The following is a 23,000-nucleotide window of genomic DNA, read 5'->3' as shown; positions in this document are numbered from 1 at the left end:
ACAGGTGTCTCCAAAGGTAGATGTTGGGTTGGCATATTTCGAGATTAGGATTTGTCACTCCGATTGTCGAAGAGGTATCTCTGGGCCCTCTCGGTAATGCACATCACAAAAGCCTTGCAAGCATTGCAACTAATGAGTTAGTTGCGAGATGATGTATTACAGAACGAGTAAAGAGACTTGCCAGTAACGAGATTGAACTAGGTATTGGATACCGACGATCGAATCTCGGGCAAGTAACATACCGATGACAAAGGGAACAACGTATGTTGTTATGCGGTCTGACCGATAAAGATCTTCGTAGAATATGTAGGAGCCAATATGGACATCCAGGTCCCGCTATTGGTTATTGACCGGAGACATGTCTCGGTCATGTCTACATTGTTCTCGAACCCGTAGGGTCCGCACGCTTAAGGTTACGATGACAGTTATATTATGAGTTTATGCATTTTGATGTACCGAAGGTTGTTCGGAGTCCCGGATGTGATCACGGACATGACGAGGAGTCTCGAAATGGTCGAGACATAAAGATTGATATATTGGAAGCCTATATTTGGATATCGGAAGTGTTCCGGGTGAAATCGGGATTTTACCGGGTTACCGGGAGGTTACCGGAACCCCCCGGGAGCCACATGGGCCTTCATGGGCCTTAGTGGAAAGGAGAAAGGGGCAGCCCAAGGTGGCTGCGCACCTCCCCCCTCCCCTAGTCCTATTAGGACTAGGAGAAGGTGGCCGGCCCCCCTCTCTCTCTTTCCCCCCTTGGGAATCCTAGTTGGAATAGGATTGGGGGGGAGTCCTACTCCCGGAAGGAGTAGGACTCCTCATGCGCCCTCCTCCTTGACCGGCGCCCCCTCCCCCCTTGGCTCCTTTATATACTGAGGTAGAGGCACCCTAGAACACACAAGTTGATCCACGTGATCTATTCCTTAGCCGTGTGCGGTGCCCCCTGCCACCATATTCCTCGATAATACTGTAGCGGAGTTTAGGCGAAGCCCTGCTGCTGTAGTTCATCAAGATCGTCACCACGCCGTCATGCTGATGGAACTCTTCCCCGGCACTTTGCTGGATCGAAGTCCGGGGATCGTCATCGAGCTGAACGTGTGCTCGAACTCGGAGGTGTCGTAGTTTTGGTGCTTGATCGGTTGGATCGTGAAGACGTACGACTACTTCCTCTACGTCGTGTCATTGCTTCCGCAGTTGGTCTGCATTGGGTACGTAGACAACACTCTCCCCCTCGTTGCTATGCATCACATGATCTTGCGTGTGCGTAGGAATTTTTTTTGAAATTACTACGAAACCCAACAGTGGCATCCGAGCCTAGGTTATTTATGTTGATGTTATATGCACGAGTAGAACACAAGTGAGTTGTGGACGATACAAGTCATACTGCCTACCAGCATGTCATACTTTGGTTCGGTGGTATTGTTGGACGAGACGACCCGGACCAACCTTACGCGTACGCTTACGCGAGACCGGTTCCCTCGACGTGCTTTGCACATAGATGGCTTGCGGGCGACTGTCTCTCCAACTTTAGTTGAACCAAGTATGGCTACGCCCGGTCCTTGTGAAGGTTAAAACGAAGTCTATTTGACAAACTATCGTTGTGGTTTTGATGCGTAGGTGAGATTGGTTCTTACTTAAGCTCGTAGCAGCCACGTAAAACATGCAACAACAAAGTAGAGGACGTCTAACTTGTTTTTGCAGGGCATGTTGTGATGTGATATGGTCAAGGCATGATGCTGAATTTTATTGTATGAGATGATCATGTTTTGTAACCGAGTTATCGGCAACTGGCAAGAGCCATATGGTTGTCACTTTATTGTATGCAATGCAATCGCGATGTAATGCTTTACTTTATTACTAAGCGGTAGTGATAGTCGTGGAAGCATAAGATTGGCGAGACGACAACGATGCTACGATGGAGATCAAGGTGTCGCGCCGGTGACGATGATGATCATGACGGTGCTTCGGAGATGGAGATCACAAGCACAAGATGATGATGGCCATATCATATCACTTATATTGATTGCATGTAATGTTTATCTTTTTATGCATCTTATCTTGCTTTGATTGACGGTAGCATTATAAGATGATCTCTCACTAAATTATCAAGAAGTGTTCTCCCTGAGTATGCACCGTTGCCAAAGTTCGTCGTGCCCAGACACCACGTGATGATCGGGTGTGATAAGCTCTACGTCCATCTACAACGGGTGCAAGCCAGTTTTGCACACACAGAATACTCAGGTTAAACTTGACGAGCCTAGCATATGCAGATATGGCCTCGGAACACGGAGACCGAAAGGTCGAGCGTGAATCATATAGTAGATATGATCAACATAATGATGTTCACCATTGAAAACTACTCCATCTCACGTGATGATCGGTTATGGTTTAGTTGATTTGGATCACGTAATCACTTAGAGGATTAGAGGGATGTCTATCTAAGTGGGAGTTCTTAAGTAATATGATTAATTGAACTTAAATTTATCATGAACTTAGTCCTGGTAGTATTTTGCAAATTATGTTGTAGATCAATAGCTCGCGTTGTTGTTTCCCTGTGTTTATTTTGATATGTTCCTAGAGAAAATTGTGTTGAAAGATGTTAGTAGCAATGATGCGGATTGGATCCGTGATCTAAGGTTTATCCTCATTGCTGCAAAGAAGAATTATGTCCTTGATGCACCGCTAGGTGACAGACCTATTGCAGGAGCAGATGCAGACGTTATGAACGTTTGGCTAGCTCAATATGATGACTACTTGATAGTTTAAGTGCACCATGCTTAATGGCTTAGAATCGGGACTTCAAAGACGTTTTGAACGTCATGGACCATATGAGATGTTCCAGGAGTTGAAGCTAATATTTCAAGCAAATACCCGAGTTGAGAGATATGAAGTCTCCAACAAGTTCTATAGCTAAAAGATGGAGGAGAATCGCTCAACTAGTGAGCATGTGCTGAGATTGTCTGGGTACTACAATCGCTTGAATCAAGTGGGAGTTAATCTTCCAGATAAGATAGTGATTGACAGAATTCTCTAGTCACCATCACCAAGTTAGTAGAACTTCGTGATGAACTATGATATGCAAGGGATAACGGAAACGATTCCCAAGCTCTTCGTAATGCGGAAATTGACGAAGGTAGAAATCGAGAAAAACATCAAGTGTTGATGGTAGACAAGACCACTAGTTTCAAGAAAAGGGCAGAGGGAAGAAGGGGAACTTCAAGAAGAACAGCAAGCAAGTTGCTGCTCAAGTGAAGAAGCCCAAGTCTGATCCTAAGCCTGAGACTAAGTGTTTCTACTGCAAAGGGACTGGTCACTGGAAGCGGAACTACCCCAAGTGATTGGCAGATAAGAAGGATGGCAAAGTGAACATAAGTATATTTGATATACATGTTATTGATGTGTACTTTACTAGTGTTTATAGCAACCCCTCAGTATTTGATACTAGTTCAGTTGCTAAGATTAGTAACTCGAAACGGGAGTTGCAAAATAAACAGAGACTAGTTAAGGGTGAAGTGACGATGTGTGTTGGAAGTAGTTCCAAGATTGATATGATCATCATCGCACACTCCCCTATACTTTCGGGATTAGTGTTGAACCTGAATAAGTGTTATTTGGTGTTTGCGTTGAGCATGAATATGATTTGATCATGTTTATTGTAATACGGTTATTCATTTAAGTAAGAGAATAAATTGTTGTTCTGTTTACATGAATAAAACCTTATATGGTTACACACCCAATGAAAATAGTTCGTTGGATCTCGATCATAGTGATACACATAATCATAATATTGAAACCAAAAGATGCAAAGTTAATAATGATAGTGCAACTTATTTGTAGCACTGTCGTTTAGGTCATATTGGTGTAAAGCGCATGAAGAAACTCCATGCTGATGGGATTTTGGAATCACTTGATTATGAATCACTTGATGCTTGCGAACCATGCCTTATGGGCAAGATGACTAAAACGCTGTTCTTCGGAACAATGGAGCGAGCAACAGATTTGTTGGAAATCATACATACTGATGTATGTGGTCCGACGAATATTGAGGCTCGCGACAGGTATCATTATTTTCTGATCTTCACAGATGATTTGAGCAGATATGAGTATATCTACTTGATGAAACACAAGTCTGAAACATTTGAAAAGTTCAAAGAATTTCAGAGTGAAGTGGAGAATCATCGTAACAAGAAAATAAAAGTTTCTACGATATGATCGCAGAGGTAAAATATTTGAGTTACGAGTTTGGCCTTCAGTTAAAAACAATGTGAAATAGTTTCACTACTCACGCCACCTGGAACACCACAGTGTAATGGTGTGTCCGAACGTCATAACCGTACTTTATTGGGTATAGTGCAATCTATGATGTCTCTTACCGATCTACCACTATCATTTTGGGGTTATGCATTAGAGACAGTTGCATTCACGTTAAATAGGGCACCATCTAAATCCGTTGAGATGACACCGTATGAACTATGGTTTGGCAAGAAACCTAAGCTGTCGTTTCTTAAAGTTTGGGATTGTGATGCTTATATGAAAAAGGTTTCATTCTGATAAGCTCAAACCCAAATCGGAGAAATATGTCTTCATAGGATACCCAAAGGAGACTGTTGGGTACACCTTCTATCACAAATCCGAAGGCAAGACTTTTGTTGCTAAATTCGGAGTTTTTTTAGAGAAGGAGTTTCTCTCGAAAGAAGTGAGTGGGAGGAAAGTAGAACTTGACGAGGTAACTGTACCTGCTCCCTTATTGGAAAGTAGTTCATCACAGAAATCTGTTCCTATGACTACTACACCAATTAGTGAGGAAGCTAATGATGATGATCATGTAACTTCAGATCAAGTTACTACCAAATCTCGTAGGTAAACCAGAGTGAGATTCGCACCAGAGTGGTACGGTAATCCTGTTCTGGAAGTCATGTTACTAGACCATGATGAACTTGCGAACTATGAAGAAGCGATGGTGAGCCCAGATTCCGCAAAATGGCTTGAGGCCATGAAATCTGAGATGGGATCCATGTATGAGAACAAAGTATGGACTTTGGTTGACTTGCCCGATGATCGGCAAGCCATAGAAAATAAATGGATCTTCAAGAGGAAGACGGATGCTGATAGTAGTGTTACTATCTACAAAGCTAGAATTGTCGCAAAAGGTTTTCGACAAGTTCAAGGTGTTGAATACGATGAGAGTTTCTCACTCGTATCTATGCTTAAGTCTGTCTGAATCATGTTAGCAATTGCCGCATTTTATGAAATCTGGCAAATGGATAAACAAAACTGCATTCCTTAATAGATTTATTAAAGAAGAGTTGTATATGATACAACCAGAAGGTTTTGTCAATCCTAAAGGTGCTAACAAAATATGCAAGCTCCAGCGATCCATCTATGGACTGGTGCAAGCATCTCGGAGTTGGAATATACGCTTTGATAAGTTGATCAAAGCATATAGTTTTATACAGACTTACGATGAAGCCTGTATTTACAAGAAAGTGAGTGGGAGCACTACAACATTTCTGATAAGTATATGTGAATGACATATTGTTGATCGGAAATAATGTAGAATTATTCTGTAAAGCATAAAGGAGTGTTTGAAAGGAGTTTTTCAAAGAAAGACTTCGGTAAAGCTGCTTACATATTGAGTATCAAGATCTATAGAGATAGATCAAGACACTTGATAAGTTTTTTCAATGAGTACATACCTTGACAAGATTTTGAAGTAGTTCAAAATGGAACAGTCAAAGAAAAAGTTTCTTGCCTGTGTTACAAGGTATGAAGTTGAGTAAGACTCAAAGCCCGACCACGGCAGAAGATAGAAAGAGAATGAAAGTCATTCCCTATGCCTTGGCCATAGGTTCTATAAAGTATGCCATGCTGTGTACCAGATCTATTGTATACCCTGCATTGATTTGGCAAGGGAGTACAATAGTGATCTAGGAGTAGATCACTAGACAGCGGTCAAAATTATCCTTAGTGGAATAAGGATATGTTTCTCGATTATGGAGGTTACAAAAAGGTTCGCCGTAAAGGGTTACGTCGATGCAAGTTTTGACACTGATCTGGATGACTCTAAGTCTCGATCTAGATACATATTGAAAGTGGGAGCAATTAGCTAGAGTAGCTCCGTGCAGAGCATTGTAGACATAGAAAATTGCAAAATACATAACGGATCTGAATGTGAAAGACCGTTGACTAAGATTCTCTCACAAGAAAAACATGATCACACCTTAGTACTCTTTGGGTGTTAATCACATAGCGATGTGAACTAGATTACCAAATCTAGTAAACCCTTTGGGTGTTGGTCACATGACGATGTGAACTATGGGTGTTAATCACATGATGATGTGAACTATCGATGTTAATCACATGGTGATGTGATCTAGATTATTGACTCTAGTGCAAGTGGGAGACTGAAGGAAATATGCCCTAGAGGCAATAATAAAGTTATTATTTATTTCCTTATATCATGATAAATGTTTATTATTCATGCTAGAATTGTATTAACCGGAAACATAATACATGTGTGAATACATAGACAAACAGAGTGTCACTAGTATGCCTCTACTTGACTAGCTCGTTAATCAAAGATGGTTATGTTTCCTAACCATGAACAAAGAGTTGTTATTTGATTAACGAGGTCACATCATTAGTTGAATGATCTGATTGACATGACCCATTCCATTAGCTTAGCACCCGATCGTTTAGTATGTTGCTATTGCTTTCTTCATGACTTATACATGTTCCTATGACTATGAGATTATGCAACTCCCGTTTGCCGGAGGAACACTTTGTGTGCTACCAAATGTCACAACATAACTGGGTGATTATAAAGGAGCATTACAGGTGTCTCCAAAGGTAGATGTTGGGTTGGCGTATTTCGAGATTAGGATTTGTCACTCCGATTGTTGAAGAGGTATCTCTGGGCCCTCTCGGTAATGCACATCACAAAAGCCTTGCAAGCATTGCAACTAATGAGTTAGTTGCGAGATGATGTATTACAGAACGAGTAAAGAGACTTGCCAGTAACGAGATTGAACTAGGTATTGGATACCGACGATCGAATCTCGGGCAAGTAACATATCGATGACAAAGGGAACAACGTATGTTGTTATGCGGTCTGACCGATAAAGATCTTCGTAGAATATGTAGGAGCCAATATGGGCATCCAGGTCCCGCTATTGGTTATTGACCGGAGACATGTCTCGGTCATGTCTACATTGTTCTCGAACCTGTAGGGTCCGCACGCTTAAGGTTACGATGACAGTTATATTATGAGTTTATGCATTTTGATGTACCGAAGGTTGTTCGGAGTCCCGGATGTGATCACGGACATGACGAGGAGTCTCAAAATGGTCGAGACGTAAAGATTGATATATTGGAAGCCTATATTTGGATATCGGAAGTGTTCCGGGTGAAATCGGGATTTTACCGGGTTACCGGGAGGTTACCGGAACCCCCCGGGAGCCATATGGGCCTTCATGGGCCTTAGTGGAAAGGAGAAAGGGGCAGCCCAAGGTGGCTGCGCACCTCCCCCCTCCCCTAGTCCTATTAGGACTAGGAGAAGGTGGCCGGCCCCCCTCTCTCTCTTTCCCCCCTTGGGAATCCTAGTTGGAATAGGATTGGGGGGGGGAGTCCTACTCCCGGAAGGAGTAGGACTCCTCCTGCGCCCTCCTCCTTGACCGGCGCCCCCCTCCCCCCTTGGCTCCTTTATATAATGAGGTAGAGGCACCCTAGAACACACAAGTTGATCCACGTGATCTATTCCTTAGCCGTGTGCGGTGCCCCCTGCCACCATATTCCTCGATAATACTGTAGCGGAGTTTAGGCGAAGCCCTGCTGCTGTAGTTCATCAAGATCGTCACCACGCCGTCGTGCTGACGGAACTCTTCCCTGACACTTTGCTGGATCGAAGTCCGGGGATCGTCATCGAGCTGAACGTGTGCTCGAACTCGGAGGTGTCGTAGTTTCGGTGCTTGATCGGTTGGATCGTGAAGACGTACGACTACTTCCTCTACGTCGTGTCATCGCTTCCGCAGTTGGTCTGCATTGGGTACATAAACAACACTCTCCCCCTCGTTGCTATGCATCACATGATCTTGCGTGTGCGTAGGAAATTTTTTTGAAATTACTACGAAACCCAACATTCTTGTCTCCCCGGCTGGAGGGGGAGAATCTTCATCTTCCTTCTCCTCGTCTTCACAGGAGGAGTGCGTCTCGGAGTTATCGGACGATGAGTCCGATACCACCTGGCGCCGGGAACTCTTCGGGTTCCCTTGGCCTTCTTCTTGGTCTTCTCCGGCACCTCATAAGGAGCCGGGGTCCGCATCTCCGTCAGGAGAGCGTTCGCAGGGTCTTCGGGCAGAGGGGCCGGACAGTTAATCTGCTCCGATGTCTCCACCCAGTCCTGTCAAAGGCATGGGAGCTTAGACCCCGCACATGGTTAAGCTATGGGAAATAAATACCCTACCAGATGTACAGTACTTACCGTATTCGCAGGGCGCTTCGCGCTTAGCCCGCGGTCCTCGGTAAGAGAAGGAGGGACCTCGGCGCCCTTGAACAGCACCTTCCAGACGTCTTTATGCGTCGTGTCGAAGAGCTCGCTTAGAGTCTGATGCTGGGTCGGGTCGAACTCCCATAAGTTGAAAGCCCATTGTTGACACGGGAGGATCCAGCGGAAGAGCATGACCTGGACTATGTTGACAAGCTTAAGTTTCTTGCTTGTCATGTTCCGGATACACTTCTGGAGTCCGTCCAGCTCCACCGAAGAACCCCAAGACAAGCCCTTCTCCTTCCAGGAAGTGAGCCGTGGGGATTCCGGATCGAAACTCGGGGGGCCGCCACCCAGTTGGTGTCGCGCAGCTCGGTGATGTAGAACCACCCCGATTGCCACCCCTTTATGGTCTCCACGAAGGAGCCCTCGAGCCATGTAACGTTGGGCATTTTGCCCACCATGGCTCCGTCGCATTCCGCTTGTTGGCCGCCTACTACCTTACACCCTGGCTGTCCCACCGTGCAAGCCACGTGTCCGGATGGGCTGTACATGCCCGGGAGTCTCTCCCGGTGGGAGGCTCCCTTCCCACGATCCAGTGGAAGTGCTTAGCTCCGTGCTAGCAAGACCGAGGAGCGGTTGTGCCCACAAACCAGTGGAAGCACCAAGCTCCGCCCTGGCCGATACGACCGAGGAGTGGTTATGCCCACACTCCGCGCAAGTGTGGTAGCTCTATGCTCCGTGCTAGTTATAAAAAACTGAGGGCGGCCCCTAGCGGCCGCACCAACCTCAGGGAGCTTTTCAGCTCACGACGCTCACAGCTTCTCCTTGGAAGGGTATCGCGAGGGGGGCTAGGCACGGGGGCTATGCTCAGGTCACGCCTGGCAGACGCCACCCTACCAGGTGCCCAGACACCTGGCTTTCTCGCGCCCCCATCCTAGGCGAAGGCTCGTGAGAAAGGTATGGTGCTCGTTCTCCCTCATGAGAGCCGTTCGTATGTCAAGGGGGACCCCTGGGCATTGCGACCCAGGGGCCTCACTAGTCACGTAGCCCCTCACTCCTTGGGTTAGGTGCTCAATGGCGGTCGAGGTATGCGCGGGGCTGGGCCCTGCCGACGCAGAACGCAAACGGGTCGCTTGAGCGTTAACGGGGACCCCTGGGCATCGCGACCCAGGGGCCTCACTAGTCACGTAGCCCCTCATTCCTTGAGCCTGCCCTGGTGACCCGGAGGGCTCAATGGCGATCGAGGTATGCGCGGGGCTGGGCCCTGCCGACGCAGAGCACTTAAGCAAACATGAATGGAAGCAAGCACGGAAATCACAGAATTCAAAGCCTAGCTATTACAATAAAGCTCAAGTTCATCAAATTCAAACAAATCTCACGCCTCCTCGAGGCACTCGCATTCTCCTCAGCAGGAACAAGTCAGGCATCGCCGGACGCGCCGGCATCAGCTTCCGCCCCTTCAGGCGCATCAGCAGCAGCCGAAAGGAACGCCTCCACCAGCTCTTTGACCTTCTCCGCCACACACTCAGCAGTCGCGCCCCCCAGGCTCATAGCCAGCGGCTGGGATAGCGTGGCCAGGTCGAAGCTGGGGTCACGAAGGAAGAAATGGCCGCACACTTGCGCCAAGGCAGAGGTAAGAAGCGACCGGCCCTTAGTATCAGCTAACTGACCGATTGCATATGCCACGTCGCCCAGGGCCTTCACGAGTGCAGCTAGGAGCCCGGTGGCGCCATCCTCCGGGGTGGTCAGCGGCTCTTCGAACCCCTCCCCGTAGGCGATCCGCAACAGCCTGCGGGCCTCGAGCTCAAAGGCAGCAAGGGCCTCACGGCCCACCGTCGCCGTCTTCTCCGAGGCTGCGAGGGCGTCCTCCCTGGCCTTCAGCTCGTCCTCGCGCTTGGCTTGGGACGCCTTGGCTTCCTCGGCCTCTGTCTTCAGCTTCTCCAGGCTCGCGCGGTCGGCGAGTTGCTCCTCCTGCAACCGCGATGTCTCGGCCTTCTCGCCCTAGAGCTCCTTCTCCAACCTCTCAAGCTCCAGGGCGTGCTTCGCGCTCTCCTCACGAAGGGTCTTAAGCTCGTCCTCCGCCTCCTGACGACGCTTCTCGGAGGACGTTGTCTGGGCTTCCATGGTCTCCCGTGCCCGTGCAGCCGAGGCAGCCTCCTCCCGACCCTCGGTGACGGCCGCCGAAGCCTGACTCCAGGTGGCCTGCACGGACTCCTCCGCTTGCAGCCACCCCGAGAGTAGTCCCAAGTGGGCGTCCACCGCACAGTCATCACCGTCCCGAAAGACAATGCAGAGCTAGTTCAGCGCAGCGAAGGCCGCCTCCAAGGCCTCGAGACCAGACCTCACCTGCTGACGAGGGGGCGCACCACGATCGCCCGCTTGGCTGATGGCTCGGGGGCTCTTACCGGATTCTGGGCCGCTCACCTCCTGGCCTTGACCACAGCATCATGACCTGGCATACCAGTGACGGCCGAAGCCTGCCTAGAAACTGGGTCTCGCAGGCGTGGGGAACTAAGCTACCGCAGGGACGGAAGAGAAGGAAGGTCTTGCTTTAACAAAAGATCTCATGAGGAACCCGGGTTTATGACACTTGTTCGACAACAAACAAAGGTTGCAAACATTTACACACCCTCGGGGGGCCATTCATGGTTGCCTCGCAGGGACCAAGCAAAAGAAAACCGCCTCTGGAGGAGTGACACCCGAGCTCCTTCAGCGGCGACGACGGTCGGAGGACGCCGCATCCCTCCGGCGGCGAGGGCGGCGGCTCGGCGGCTCGTAGCTCTCGTCAGAGCTCGAGACCGTCGTAGGAGAAGCGGAGCTGCTACTAGGGGAGTCGGGGCGGAGCCAACGGCGAACACTTCTCCCCAGGCCTCAGCGCCTAGGCAGCACCGGAAATGGTCGTCGGCAAGCCCCTCCTCTTCGTTGCACGCTCGTCGCCGGCCATCCTCCCCGAAGACTTTGAAGGTCAGTGAAGCCAGCCCATCCAGCCTGAAGTGAAGAACGTGCCTCCCGGCAGGGGCGCATGCGCGGCGCACCACGCCCCAACCCCAGGTCATGTAGACCTGGCCGGAGGAAATCACCTTCATGTCGGCGTACGAATGGGGGAGATGGCATCCATCATGCCGAAGCTGCATCGTCACTCGTCCGCGGGCCAGAAGCACCTCCCTCAGACACGGGGGAGGAGGATCCAAGTGTGCGGGGGAGCTCCCGCCCACACGACGAACTCACGGACGTCATCCTCAGCATGGGGCAGCGGCGAGAGGCGTGGCGTCACTCGCCCCGCCGGGCGGTCACCTGCGCCGCCCCCGTTGCCATCGCCCGCGCCGCGCACGACCGTCGCCGGGGCGGCCGTACGAGGCGGAAGCCCTGGTGGCGCCCGCATACACCACGTGCGAGCATCCGCCGGCCCCCGAGGCGCCCTCGGCGAATCGCGGCGCCTCTTCTTCGGCGGGAGCTGCTCGGGCTCCACCACCGGGTCCTTCCCCTTCTCTACGGCAGAAAACCTGCGAATCAGTGCCATCGAAAAACCCTCGCCGGAGGAGGAGGAACTGGGGTTTTGGCCTGGAACAATCAAACGAGCGGGGGTGGCGTTTTGTCCCCCATTTATAGACTGAGAAGGCAAATCGCCAGCCACTCGCGCGCAGGCACGCCGGTTCCGTCGCCCGCGCCAAGGAGTTGTCAAGTCACACGGTTACCAAGGCTGCGTGGGGAGTGGAGTCGACATGTCCCATCCAACCATCACACGCCGGTCTGGCCCGCAGTCTTTGGGGCCCGCGGCGCTTCGTCCTCACCTAGGCTTCGCCTAGAAGCCAACTCCGTGTGTGCCTTGGGCCTAGGGGCTACTGTCGGCGTACTGGGAACCAGGGTACCCAGACTTGCCTGTCTGCAGCCCACGTCGCGTTCCTGGTATGGCCCGGTAGGGCCCAGCTGATCGACTGTCTGCTCAAGACCCTCGCGAGGGGGCCAGCCCTCGCGAGGAGAACGACCAAGACCCCCTCAGGGAGCGGCCTCACCTAGGCTACTCCGGAGGGGCGACCAAGACCTCTCCCTAGAGTGGCCTCGGCTAGGCTGCTTCGGGAGGGCGGAGATCTCAAGGCAAGGGCTGCCTCAGGAGGAGGCAGTGACGCAAGCCATGACGAACCGTGCCAGCGGGCACCAGCGCGCGCCAGCGCGCGCAGTTTCCATATTGGTGCAAAGGAGACCGCACAGGCGCAGGTTCCCGAGGGGCGAGACAAAGGTTTCCCCTTTGGTGCAACAAGACCGAAGACCGCAAGGACAGCAGGAAGGATGTCATCGCCGAGCCCACCACCGCGTCACCGCCTGCCCTCTTTGCAGGCGAAGACCACCTTTTGTCAGGATAGGAGCGTCCTTGTGTTCCCGCTCAAATGGCCGTTGTGGGATTCCCTTCCCGCCTAAACATTTCGGGGGGAAGAGGACCCTGGCCGCCTATATAAGTAGCTAGGGTTCCATCATAGAGAGAGAGGACCCATTGGGACTTAGACTAGCAAAGGAGCAAGAACATCCGCCTCCTCACCCTTCTTAAGCTCGCCTCCTGAGCTCAGGAAACCACTGTACTTGTTCATACTCGAGCCCTCACGAGGCTAATCCACTAAAGCAGGACGTAGGGTTTTACACCGTAAGGTGGCCTGAACCTGGGTAAACTCTTGTGTGCTCTACTTGTTTGCTTGCTTGCATTCCATTCCCACCACTAGGAGAAGAGAGAGGCGCTAGGTAGACGTGTAATGGGAGAGATCTTCGTCACGCCCCTGTGTTCGAATCTTAAGGGTTTTGCGGAGCCCGAAATCCGACACTTGTCATTTCCTTCTAGAAAATCTGGGTCAATAAGCCAGCTTCATAATCAATTTGTTGACGTTGGTTTCTCACAGAGAAAAATTGTGAAGAATAATTAATTTGACTCAGCTCCCAATGCATAAAAATATTGGTCTTGAAATACTTATCTAATCTTCATCCGGCTTGAAAATGTAGATCTTGCCAATTTATGATTACCAAAATTGCCGGGTTATAAACAGATGATGTCGAGTCATACTTGTTGCCGATGTCGGGTCAAAACTGAGAATTTTTAAGATTTCTCTCCCTCATATCCATATTACCTGTAGCCCTCAAGTCTTGAGTAGAGCAAAGTGATGACTTAAGACTTGCTTCAATATAAATATTACCACTTTGAAGAAATCCATGTTGTTCATTTTAATCACCAGTCAGAACTGAATATTCCACATATGTAGCCCCCAAGTGCCGGGTTGTCATGCTTGCAGCAACCTGGGACTTGTAATTGCCTTATGCTCACAAAAAACTTCAAGCAGTGTAGCCCCCAAGGGTTGGGTCATTATGCAATAATGAGCAGGGACTTTGTATGTGCTTCATTGAAAATAATATCATATGATGTAACCCTCACCATGGGGCTCGAACCCACGTCCATAAGGTTAAGAGCTTTGTACTCTACCAACTGAATAGTGGACCTTTCAATATAATGGATTAAGACTTGTGTACCTTGAATTATTGACACGAGCAATTGGTAGCCCCCAAGAGCCGGCTCACTTACAATGTGATGAGTCGGGTCTTCAATAAGATGAGCAAATAATGACTTTGCATTAGCCCCCAAGTGCCATGGTGCATGCTGGCAGTGACATGGGACTTGCATATTTGATGTAATCTCAACTTGAATAATGTAGCCCCCAAGTGTCGGGTCGTAAGCCTGCAGTGACTCGGGACTATTCCTTTCATTGTAGAACAAATCATATCCATTGATAAATAATAGCCATTGTGATGAAGCGACTTTGAAAACCTTAATCATAATACTGGTTATTGATAACCATAATAAAAATCCAGCCATGTTGGCTATTAAAGATTTGAATAATATAACCCGGCCTAAAAACCGGTTCCTGTAATATAAACCAGTATACCTATGCATATATGATGCATGTTATAATGATGCAATGATGATGCAATATATGATGATGCATGTGTATGATGCAATGTATGATGATGTATGTGTATGATAACAAAATACTTCAATGAAACTAGCCCGAGCCACTGGATTGTTCGTGCATTCCGTGAGCCTGACTCACAGTACCTAATCAACATTTGAACCCTAGATAAAGTCTGGTCTTGCTCAAAGACTTATCAGGAGTACGTGGGATTAGAGTAACAACATACATCACAGGTTGATTTATCCAAGTTTCAAGGAAGGCGGCTTATGAAGCCTGGATCTATCTTGACTATCTGTAAGCCGTGCTCTCGCATGACAAGCCGTCGTTTGAACCTTAACAAGCTCAGATCTTGGTCGAATACACCGTAAATATTGATCGTTAAGAGTTCGCGGGTCAATCGGGATTACCTGATGGAGTTGAAGCAGCTGGCTACAGGTAGGATGGCCTGAAAAGGTTATATTCTCTTTGGTCGAATACGCCTATGTTTGAATATAACCTGGTCAAGAGGGTAGTAACGCTATGTTCTCTTTGGTCGAATACACCTATGTTTGAACAGGAAGCCCCCAAGTGACATGCTTACAAGTGTGGCGTTGAGCCGATCAAGAGGGATATTCACAACTATGATTTGAATACGATCAGGAAGCCCCCAAGTGACCATAAGTTTTGGCACTGTGCCGATCAAGAGGGTACCGACAGCTATGTTCTCTTTGGTGAATACACTTATGTTTGAACAGGAAGCCCCCAAGTGACATATTCAGTCAAGAGGGTAGTAACGCTATGCTTCGAATATGAGCAGGAAGCCCCGAAGTGACCATAAGATAAGCCATTAAGGCAGATTACCCATGTTTGAACCATGCATCATGGCAGAAAGCTCTCTTTGGCAACCTTTAATTTTTCCTGAGAACTCAACTTTGCAAGAGATAATTCTTCTTGAGCCGGAATTTTAAACTGGATTTGAGAGTTTCAGTGCTTTGTGGGAGATAGATTTCCCTTGAACCGGAATCCTTCTTTTTAAGCCGGAAATTTTCTGACGACCTTTTAACTTTTCATTAATAGGGCAGTAGCCTCTGGGGCCGAGTTATTTTTCCCTCCAATGACCCGAGCTTCTTGAATTCACTGAGACTGGCAAGATTTGCCGAGTCATACCATTGTAGCCCCCGAGTCTTAAGACTACTCGAGGAGTTGGCTTTAGACTCTCCATGCTTGACCATGATATGACCAATGGATTGCTGGAATATGTTGAATCTCGGTGGGTTAAAATTGACCCTGTCCATGGACCCGTCCGGTGTAGGCAAGGGCCATAGCTTGATGGCCTCTTTTGTAATGATGAATTGTTCTGCATAAGAAATTGCACAAACGAGAGTAATTGTTTTCAAAGAAAATAAAAATGTATCAATAAAATTGATTGGACAGCTTTCACCTGATTTTTCCGGACGAAAAATGAGTCGTATATAGCTTCCATAGATCACCTCCAGTAACTTCAACTTTGATTAAGCCACTCCCTCATAGCTGCGGTGAAGGTAGCGGTTTAAAGCACGGAACCGGGCGTCTCAGAAAGATCCTCCTTGTGATGATTTTTTTAGTCCACCGGGTCAACTTCTCTTCTTATTTAATGTCCTCCCTTGTTCACACTTGGCGAGACAAGGCTGCCCAGCAGGGGCCCGTCGGCCCAGTAGGTCAATAGGATCGGGTGCAAGAGGCCAACAGGTAGCTCAGGCGCGACTGTAGGTCGACGTGGCTCCAGGCGGGTCAATGGGACTCTGGCGGAGCGAGACTCGAGTAGGCCATGACCCGGAGGCAGTGGCTCGGCGAGGTCGGCCATGGCAGGGGCGGCGTGGAAGCCGGCTTGCGGCGGTGGCTTGGAGTCAAGGCCTACAGAGGAGGGCCGGGCGGCTCGCCGGCAGAGGTGAAGCAACCGGCGGCTCAGGACGGAGCCGACTCAGAGGCAGCCTGCCGCCGAAGGTGGTTTGGACGGTGGAGACGAGGCCGGTGCGACCAGTGGCTCAAGGTGGGTTGAGGGCGTGGCGGTGACTTGTGGTGTCAGGGTCGGCTCAACAACGACCGTAGGTTTGATGCTAGGCCGGCGACTCACAGCGGAACCGTACCGGGGCGACTCAAAGATGACGGTGGCGAATTGAAGCAGTGGAGAGGCGCCGGCAGATGGAAATCACCCGGTTGCAGCGTGTTGCGGCGGTTCTTGACGAACGAGCACCGCGGAGGACGGGGACCCGACGGCTCAAGGCCACAGCCACACACGACAGAGGCGGTGAGAAGGGCCGGCGGGTCGTGGTGTGGAGGACGGCGATGACTCAAAAGCCGCCGAGGCGCCATGGTTATGGCACCGGCACGGGACGGTTTAGGATGTAGCAGCGTGCGAGGCAGCCCGACGCAGCGGAGCCAAAGAATGGGCAATGTGCAAGGTGGCTCGGCGGCTCAGGTTGGAGATGGCGCGGGAAGACCCGGCAGCGGCTCAACCAATTGGTGGAGTCCGGTGGCGACTCATGGCCGGCTCTCATGGTGATTCAAAGAGACGGGCAAAGGGCCGATTCAGGGCCAGCTTGGAAGCAACTTCAGCACACGCTCCGATAGTGAAACAAAGACGATGAGGTAGCAGGTCGGTTCTTTGCACATCGGGGCAGCAGCGGAGCTAACTTGAGGCCCAGGGTGCGGCGGTTCAGATGCGGCCCATCAGAGGCAGAGCAACTCGGCGGAGGCACGGGACAAGCCCGTAGTGAATCAAGGCGGCAACTGGAGGCTGCCGGGGCAAGCGTTGAACGGCGGACCGGAGAGGCAAAGCAAGGCCATGGTGCGCGGCACGGCCGTTAGAAGCGGATGGCGGCTTGACGACGGGGTTGGCGACCCAACAGTGGCGGTTCTCTCGATGCAACGACGGCTCTCCCGCGCGGAACAGGGACCGGCCCTCGGCAAAACGGTGGCTCAAGGCCACGGAGGCGGCGGCTCAAGGCCGCAGATGGGCGGCTCACCGTTGCAGCAGATCCAGCATGAGGCCCTGGCGAGGAGCGATTCAAGGCCTGGCGCGGGGCCGAATCTAACCGGGCACGGGCAGAGGAGATCCGGACCCCAGGGCTGGGTCGAAGTTGGAGTAGACCGGCCACATGGCGGCTTGAGTAGGTGGTGGCGACTTGGGCCGACGACACCGCGACGGCGACTTAGCACTGCCGCTCAAGCGGCGGAAGCAGGGACGATCTTAACAACAGGTGGCCTGGCGCGAAGCCAGAATAAAGCATGGCCAGCCGGTAGTGACTTAGAAGAGCGACAAAGGTGATGGCGACTCGTAGGCACAGGGCGAATCAGTGGGGGCGGCTCAACAAGACCGCGGTGGTAACTCGGACTCGGCGAGACGGGTGAGCTCAGGCATGTTTGACTCCTCGACCGGGTCATAGCTGTCTCCGTTTCTGATTTGCAGGAAAAAATAATTCACATCTAAGTCTTTGTCGTAATCTCAATGTAATAGAAAACTTGACCAACAGCTTCAGGATTTGCTCCTTAATGATTGTTGATGTTGACATAACAACAATCAAACCCGGCTGCTGATTTCTTCGTGACTTACGACAGTGAACAGATTGCGACCCCGATTTACTTGAACCTTTTGAATCCCATAGGTTATAATTCTGGACTGATGAACTCGAAGCTGATGCATGTCCTTCTAAAACGGTTCTTCATCTGGAAATTATGAACTTCTCGATCCCTAGAAGAGATCCCTCCAAGAACTCAACACCACCGTGCGCAGGCCCCATGGTGGGCGCCAACTGTCATGGATTTGTCACGGCAGATGTCCTAGTGAGAGGACTTAGTCGTGAGGCCAACGCATCTATGTGGTAGCTTGAGAGGGGTTGATCGGAATCGAGAGACGCAACACAAGACAAGGGTTTAGACAGCTTCGGGCCCTGGGAAACATCATCTGGTAACAACCCTATATGCCGTTTGTGGCTAGGTCTCATTATCATCACGAGGGAGTCGCCGTATCTCCGGCTCTCCTAGTTGTGTCTAGACTTAATGATTATTCAACTTCTCCATCTTGGGGTGCCCTGCCCCTCCTTATATAAGTTGAAGGGGCAGGTTACATGTAGAGTCCAACTCGGATTAAGACTTAAACTATTCTGACTTCTCATCACGGGCTTCTCTCCATGGGCTTCTTAACATCTTGGGCTTGTTAACCCCAGGCGACTCTGTTACAATCTGACTTAACATCTGGCGGCTTAAACATCTGTCGGCTTAAAGCATCTTAAACATCAGCCGGCTTAAACATCTTAAACATCTGGGCTTAAACATCTGGCTTAAACATATGCCGGCTTAAACATCTTAAACATCTGGCTTAAACATCTGTCGGGTCTCCAATGAAACACCAAGTCCCAACCGGGTCATATCTCCAGACGGGTCATACCGCGGGGTATATCCCCGACAGGCATGGTTCGCATGTGTCAAATGATTCATAATCAAGAGACTACAAAGGTACATCTGCATGGAGCTTCTTCATGCGTTTGACACCAATGTGACCAAGGCAGCACTGCCACAAGTATGTGGGACTATCATTATCAACCTTACATCTTTTGGCATTCACACTATGAATATGTGTAATATCACGTTCGAGATTAAACAAAAATAAACCATTGACCAGTGGGGCATGACCATAAAACATATCTCTCATATAAATGGAACAACCATTATTCTCAGATTTAAATGAGTAGCCATCTCGCATTAAACGAGATCCATATACAATGTTCATGCTCAAAGCTGGTACTAAATAACAATTATTGAGGTTTAAAACTAATTCCGTAGGTAGACGTAGAGGGAGTGTGCCGACGGTGATCACATCGACCTTGGAACCATTCCCGACGCGCATCGTCACCTTGTCCTTCGCCAGTCTCCGCTTATTCCGCAGCTCCTGTTTTGAGTTACAAATATGAGCAACCGCACCGGTATCAAATACCCAGGAGCTACTACGAGCGATGGTAAGGTACACATCAATAACATGTATATCACATATACCTTTGGCGTTGCTGGCCTTCTTATCCGCTAAGTACTTGGGGCAGTTCCGCTTCCAGTGACCATTTCCCTTACAATAAAAGCACTGAGTCTCGGGCTTGGGTCCATTCTTTGGCTTCTTCCCAGCAACTGATTTACCGGGCGCGGCAACTCCCGTGCCGTCCTTCTTGAAGTTCTTCTTACCCTTGCCTTTCTTGAAACTAGTGGTTTTATTCACCATCAACACTTGATGTTCCTTTTTGATTTCCACCTCCAATGATTTCAGCATTGAATATAACTCAGGAATGGACTTCTCCATCCCTTGCATATTGTAGTTCATCACAAAGCTCTTATAGCTAGGTGGAAGCGACTGGAGGATCCTGTCAATCACCGAGTCATCTAGAAGATTAACTCCCATCAATCACCGAGTCATCTAGAAGATTAACTCCCAGCTGAGACAAGCGGTTGTGCAACCCAGACATTTTGAGTATATGCTCGCTGACAGAACTGTTTTCCTCCATCTTACAACTGTAGAACTTGTCGGAGACTTCATATCTCTCGACCCGGGCATGAGCTTGGAAAACCATTTTCAGCTCTTGGAACATCTCATATGCTTCGTGCTACTCAAAACACTTTTGGAGCCCCGGTTCTAAGCTGTAAAGCATGCCGCACTGAACCAGGGAGTAATCATCACTACGCGACTGCCATGCGTTCATAATGTCTTGAGTTGCTGGGAAAATGGGTGCTTCACCTAGCGGTGCTTCAAGGACATATGCTTTCTTGGCAGCTATGAGGATGATCCTCAAGTTACGGACCCAGTCCGTATAGTTGCTACCATCGTCTTTCAGCTTGGTTTTCTCTAGGAATGCGTTGAAGTTGAGGGCAACATTAGCGTGGGCCATTTGATCTACAAGACATATTGTAAAGACATTTTAGACTAAGTTCATGATAATTAAGTTCATCTAATCAAATTATTTAATGAACTCCCACTCAGATAGACATCCCTCTGGTCATCTAAGTGATACATGATCCGAAACAACTAGGCCGTGTCCGATCATCACGTGAAACGGACTAGTCATCAATGGTGAACATCTCCATGTTGATCGTATCTACTATACGATTCACGTTTGACCTTTCGGTCTCTCGTGTTCCGAGGCCATGTTTGTACATGCTAGGCTCGTCAAGTCAACCTAAGTGTTTTGCATGTGTAAATCTGGCTTACACCCGTTGTATGCGAACGTTAGAATCTATCACACCCGATCATCATGTGGTGCTTCGAAATAACAAACCTTCGCAACGGTGCACGGTTAGGGGAAACACTTTTCTTGAAATTTTAGTGAGGGATCATCTTATTTATGATACCGTCATTCTAAGCAAATAAGATGTAAACATGACAAACATCACATGCAAATCATAAAGTGCCATGATATGGCCAATATCATCTTGCGCCTTTGATCTCCATCTTCGAGGCGCGGCATGAACACCATCGTCACCGGCATGACACCATGATCTCCATCATCGTGTCTTCATGAAGTTGTCTCACCAACTATTACTTCTACTACTATGGCTAACGGTTAGCGATAAAGTAAAGTAATTACATGGCGTTTTCATTGACACGCACGTCATACAATAAATTAAGACAACTCCTATGGCTCCCACCGGTTGTCATACTCATCGACATGCAAGTCGTGATTCCTATTACAAGAACATGGTCAATCTCATACATCACATATATCATCCATCACATCCTTTTGGCCATATCACATCACATAGCATACCCTGCAAAAACAAGTTAGACGTCCTCTAATTGTTGTTGCATGTTTTACGTGGCTGCTATGGGTTTCTAGCAAGAACGTTTCTTACCTACGCAAAACCACAACGGTGATATGCCAATTGCTATTTATCCTTCATAAGGACTCTTTTCATCGAATCCGATCCGACTAAAGTGGGAGAGACAGACACCCGCTAGCCACCTTATGCATCAAGTGCATGCCAGTCGGTGGAACCAGTCTCACGTAAGCGTACGTGCAAGGTCGGTCCGGGCCGCTTCATCCCACAATGTCGCCGAATCAAGATAATACTAGTAACAGTAAGCAAATTGAACAAATCATCGCCCACAACTACTTTGTGTTCTACTCGTGCATAGAATCTACTGATAGACCAAGCTCATGATGCCACTGTTGGGGAATGTAGCAATAATTCAAAAAAAATTCCTACGTGTCACCAAGATCAATCTAGGAGATGCTAGCAACGAGAGAGAGGGAGTGCATCTTCATACCCTTGAATGTCGCTAAGCGGAAGCGTTACAACTTACAAGAACGCGGTTGGTGGAGTCGTACACGCAGCGATTCAGATCACGGTCGATTCCGATCTAACCGCCGAACAACGGCGCCTCCGCGTTCAACACACGTACAGCCCGGGGACGTCTCATCCTTCTTGATCCATCAAGGGGGGAGGAGAAGTTGAGGGAGAACTCCGACAACACGATGGCGTGGTGGTGATGGAGCTCGTGGTTCTCCGGCAGAGCTTTGCCAAGTGTTACGAAGGAGGAAGAGGTGTTGGAGAGGGGGAGGGCTGCGCCAGGGGAAGGGTATGGCTGCCCTCCCACCCCCACTATACATAGGGGCAAGGGAGAGGGGGCCGCCCCCAGATCACATCTACAAGGAGGGGGGCAAGGGGGAGGCTTGCCCCCCAAGCTAGGTGGGGGACGCCCCCTCTAGGGTTTCCCCCAATCCTAGGCGCATGGGCCCTAGGGGTAGTTGGCGCCCAGCTCACCTAGGGGCTGGTTCCCCTCTATATTCAGCCCATAGGGCCCTCCGGGGCAGGTGGACCCTCCCGATGGAACCCCGGAACCCCTTCGATGGTCCCGGTACAATACCTGTAACCCCTCGAACACTTCCGGTGACCAAATAAGGACTTCCCATATATAAATCTTCATCTCTAGACCATTCCTAAACTCCTCGTGACGTCCGGGATCTCATCCGGGACTTCAAACAACCTTCGGTAACCACATACTATTTCCCATAACAACTCTAGCGTCACCGAACCTTAAGTGTGTAGACCCTACGGGTTCGGGAACCATGCAGACATGACTGAGACATCTCTCCGGCCAATAACCAACAGCGGGATCTGGATACCCATGTTGGCTCCCACATGTTCCACGATGATCTCATCGGATGAACCACGATTTTGGGGATTCAATCAATCCTGTATACAATTCCCTTTTGTCTATCGGCATGTTACTTGCCCGAGATTCGATCTCGGTATCTCTATACCTCGTTCAATCTCGTTACCGGCAAGTCTCTTTACTCGTTCCGTAACGCATGATCCGGTGGCTAACTCCTTAGTCACATTGAGCTCGTTATGGTGATGCATTATCGAGTGGGCCCAGAGATACCTCTCCATCATACGGAGTGACAAATCCCAGTCTCGATTCGTGCCAACCCAACATATACTTTTGAAGATACATGTAGTACACCTTTATAGCCACCCAGTTACGTTGTGACGTTTGGTACACCCAAAGCATTCCTACGGTATCCGGGAGTTGCGCAATCTCATGGTCTAAGGAAATGATACTTGAC

Source organism: Triticum urartu, chromosome 6A, assembly GCF_056163025.1.
Source record: "Triticum urartu cultivar PI428250 chromosome 6A, HENAU_Tu73, whole genome shotgun sequence".
Classification (NCBI taxonomy): domain Eukaryota; kingdom Viridiplantae; phylum Streptophyta; class Magnoliopsida; order Poales; family Poaceae; genus Triticum; species Triticum urartu.
This window is presented reverse-complemented; position numbering follows the sequence as displayed.